Source organism: Canis lupus, chromosome 7 (assembly GCF_048164855.1).
Source record: "Canis lupus baileyi chromosome 7, mCanLup2.hap1, whole genome shotgun sequence".
NCBI lineage: Eukaryota > Metazoa > Chordata > Mammalia > Carnivora > Canidae > Canis > Canis lupus.
The window spans coordinates 24,748,037-24,752,777 of NC_132844.1; the positions used below are offsets into that span (position 1 = coordinate 24,748,037).

The 4,741-nt window shown below is 39.5% G+C and overlaps 1 long non-coding RNA gene across 1 annotated transcript in view; it reads left to right on the forward strand.

Moving 5' to 3' along the window:
• LOC140636665 (uncharacterized) overlaps positions 1–4,143 on the forward strand; it is an 89,213-nt gene extending 85,070 nt beyond the window's left edge. Inside the window, exon 3 of the long non-coding RNA XR_012033889.1 lies at positions 3,381–4,143. This is a non-coding gene — a long non-coding RNA (uncharacterized lncRNA). The remainder of the gene's footprint in view (positions 1–3,380) is intronic.
• Positions 4,144–4,741: the final 598 nt, after the last annotated feature.

Genomic DNA, 4,741 nt, shown 5'->3' on the forward strand with positions numbered 1-4,741 from the left:
TTATATTATCTGAAAAGATTAAGATATAAATACAATGCTCTTTACCTAAACATTTGTGTTGTTGATACAATGAAAAGTACAGAATGTGTGTCTTAAATTTCTATCACTTTATAGCAGGAGTCAGCATACTTTTTCTGTAAAGGGCAGTTAGTAAATATCTTAGATTTTTGTGAGCTACACAGTTTTTATAACATCTACCCGATTCTGTGGTTGTAGTTCAAAAGTAGCCCTAAACAATACATAAATTAATGGCAAAGCTGTGTTCCAATAAAACTTTATCTAAAGAACAGGCAGTGGGCCAGGTTTGGCCTATGTGCCATAATTTTCCAATCTCTCCTTTATAGTAACGTTACTCTGTGGAACTCTGAGAACATGTTGGACTTCAGTAGACAGGGTCAGAAAACAGATACACAGTTGGTGAAGTTAGAGAATGGATCTGGGAGCACATCAGGACCCATAGAGTAGGTCTTTGTGGGAGACAGTCCACATTTTATCTCAGAAATATGGCTGTAAAAGTGGGACTAAAATCTAAGAGCAAGAAGGCACAAGGCAGGGGCATACTGTTGGGATCGAATTCCCCATCTAATTTCCTTGTTGTTATGAGAATTGTGGTGCTAATTATAGTGTCTTGAAATTATTTCTAGCCGTACTTTCTCCTGGGAGTAATGGATTGTGTATAGTACAAAAAAGTGTATCTTGTCCAGTCAATGTTTCTCAAGGGAAGTTCCCCAAAGAAACTGTCACCAGAGAATTTGAGCATGACAATTTCTTCTCATTAGAGAGTCCCAAGGGCTTGGGAATAATCTGCTGTTTACAGTCACTGCTAACCTTTCCACTACACTGAGAGATCCTAATGGGCTTTCATCTCTCTTTGAGTAGAAGGAGAAAGAAGCGGATCTATTAGCCTCTGAAATGAGGAGAGTTTTGTGACCTAACACAAGATGGAGGTTAGAGGCAAGAGGAGACCAGCACATGAACAAATGGACCTATGGCTTTCTGGAGTATCCAGGGCAGGGACCACCTGACCTCTTAACTTTTACATTTCTTGGCCTTGGGGCAATATCAAGCACAAAGTAGGTGCTAAAAAGGATGAATAAATGATCTGTTCTTACTAGATAAAGAAAAGAATTAATTGTGACCCCACTTTCCTTTTTATATTCCACAGTACAGACTGAAAAGGGAGGACTTATGATGGATGATTGTTTAGGAATTTGTTCTCCAAGGATTTCAGGGTCTGACATGCAGCCTTCCCTTTTCACTTAGCCCACTGTGAATCCTCCATTCTCAGAACCCACTGATTTTCCATCTTGCTCATTTGTGGATGAAGCAAGTGTTCAGTTTAGACTACTTTTTTTTTTTCTGGCTTCTGGGAGTACAAAGTTGAATAAAACAGTTTTTGTCCTTAAGGAATTCATAGTGTGACACACCTGTGTTATGTGTCTACATCTGTTCTGAGTAGATTATAAGCCCCTTGAAGATGACAGGGACCTCATCTTTTCCTTCTTTCGAATCTGCCCAGTAAGGCTGAGGATTCAGTTTAAGGAATACTTGATATATGTAGTTACCAGACCACTTGCTGGGCACAGCTCTGAACCATATGGACTATATTTGAACTGCCACTCAAACTGGGAGAAAGCTACAGTTGGAGCAGGATGATTCCAAGTACATATTCCAAGTGTAAGTTCCCCTTTCAGCTTTAACCTGGAGTCATCCTCCCAGCTCAAAGTGACTTCAACACTCCCCTCTCTTCTTTGTTCCTCCACATGAAAGGTGGGGCTATATGAGTCCTGATATACGAGCCATGGTTTTTGTAGTGCTCTGAAATTCTTGTGAAAAAAGCATTTAGGCAAAATATGAGCACATTTATATCTGAGTGCTATAAGGTTTTATATCAAAGCCTTCACAGTTTCAAGTTTCAGTTGGGAAGTAAAATCACCTCAGGGATGGAGAACTGTCAGCTCCCAGTACGGCTAAGAATAAGGCAAGGTTGACTTTTGGTGCCTGTCACCTTCTTCTGGTAGTGAGTCCCGTTCAACTGGCCTGGAGGCTCAGATAGCCCAGTGCTCACCCTTCTCATTGATGCAGTGAGCTCCAGGTTACTTGCAGGCTCATGGCTGGTGAAGTTTACCTGCGGGAATGTTGCAGCTGCCTCCACTGAAAGAGTCCTCTGTGTACACAGGGGAAATTTAAATTCTTGGAACATGTTATCTTTTAGCAGTTTGTTTTCTAAAAATTATTCAATATTTTTATAGTATATTTTTCCACCTCTTTTTAAGTATCATGGTTTCATGGCCTCTCTCACCTTTACTTGAGAATGTCAAACAGCACATACAAGAGTGAATGTTAGAGTCACAGAGAGTCCATGACCAAGGATTAGAATCCTTTATCTCCAGTTGGGTCTGTATACTTCATTAGGTTTATGGTAATCTCCTTCCTCATTTCTTCCTTAGATGAATCTCTCAGCAATAAAGTTACTTCTGGAAGAATAGCTGACTATGCTTCTGAGACAGGCCACTGAGTTGGGTAAATCAGAATGACTATCACATGTGCACCCTCCTCTCTCCTGGCTACCCTGGCTGAGCCAGATGCTCTCTCTAAGCAATATCCCTTGTCCAGTCAGTATTCCACAAAGCATTTCCTGAGACTCTCATGAGCTGCAACTGCTTCAGCATGAAATGTAGTATTTCAGAGTTCTAGCCAGGCCCAGAATCTTGTGATCTTTTTCTCCTAATGAAACTTGTTCTTGGCTAACTGTAGCACTACAAATTAATGTATGGATTTATGATAATTTTAGTCAGAATCCCAACAGAAATTTTTATATATATATATATATATATATATATATATATATATATATTTTTTTTTTTTTTGCAGGAGGAGTGGATATTTTTGAAAGTTTATATCATAGAATAAACATGGGGAAATTATCAAGTAAATTTTGAAAATTAAGAACAAGGTGAACTTGTCCTAACAAATATCAAACAAATTATATAGTGATTAAAATAAAACCAAAATGGTACTAGTATATAATTATAGACAAGTAGGTCACTGAAATAGAACAGAGAACAGAGAAACAGATCCAAGTGTACTTAAGAAATTTGATAGATTATAAAGAAGGCATTTCATTTCAGTAAAATAATGGACTATTCCATATGTGGACTGGGGCTGGCTATCCATTTGAACAAAAGGATTTTATATTTATCCAGATATTTACCACTTATGACATTCTTCATTCCTTTGTGTAGATCCAAATTTCCATCTGGTATCATTTTCTTCTGCCAGAGGAACTTCCTCTAACATGTTTGTTAAAGATCTGTTGATGGTGAGTGCTCTCAGCTTTTTTGCCTGACAAAGACTTTATTTCATCTTCCTTTTTGCAGTGTTGGACAGTAATCCCTGACAGATGGGAACCAAACCAGGTGAAACTTACAATTGCTGCAGCTTATTGCCTTGAGCAAAGGGAGAGGCTGGACATGTCCCTGAGTTGAGGTCCATGGAGACTAAAGTGGCTGAGTGCAGAGAACAAAGCCCTGGAGGGAGGAAAGCTGCACAGACAGAGAACTCTTGAGATACACGGAGGCCCCTGAGTCTTCGGCGGAGTTCTGATCGGCACAAACATAGGAGAAAACAACCAAAGACCTGAGAAGAAGCATCCAGAAGGACCAGGGGAGTGGTGGCCATCACTCCCACAGTGCCTGTTCCTTCAAATCAGACTGGAAAACCTCATAACTCATGGGGTAGAGGACTCAGAGGGGTCTTGCCTCAGCTGTGGGAATTGATTAGCTCTAGATTAACCTCTGTTCTGGACCTGCTTAACAAGTCTTAAAGAGTCAAAAGAATCAGTTTCCCATGGTATCACTTATATGTGGAAACAGACAAAGAAAAAAAACAAAACAAAATGTTGAACTCTTAGAAACGGTAGAAAAGTGGCTGGGGGTGGGGCAGGGATGAGAAGAGGTTGTCAAGGGATGCAAACATTCAGTTATTCACCCATAATGTGATTAAGGTTTGAGGACCCAATGTTAAACATGTTAACTGTAGTTGATTATATATATCACATTGTACAATTGAAATTTGCTAAAAGAGGAGAACTTATATATTCTCACCAAAAAAAAAAAAAAGTTAAATATGTGAGGTGAAGTATGTATTAATTAAGTTGATGAGGGAATCCTTTCACAGCATATGTATATGAAATTATCACATTGTATGCTTTAAATACATAATTTTTATTTGTCAATTATACCTAAAAAAATGGGGGGTGAGTGGGAAGGATCAGTTTTCAAATGATGGGGAACAGGCCTAGCTGAGGACAAAGCACAAGCCCGCGGCAGCACATTGACAAGTCCTTGAAACAGGCAGAGGGACATTTCCCTACGGACTCAACTGCCTCGATGTTAATACATTGCTAAGGGCAAAAGACAATCTTAGCTCTACACTCAGGATCCTGAGAGTCTGCTTTAACATATAAAAATTCCTTTAGAAATTTTCTTTATCTCTAAACCCCACAAGATATGTGTTGGCAATCATCCCCCAAGCATATGGCCCATGGATATACATCTAAAGGGTCTCATAAATTAAAGTTTTATTAGACGGTAATAAGTGACCTTTTCCCAACAATGGCTAGCCCCCTTAAGGTCCTGGAAACCTTGCTTCCAAAATTCCTTAGAAAGTACACTATCCCCAAACCCCTCCCAACTCCCAGGTATATAATCAGCCACTCCTCACAAGCCTGGGGTAGCAG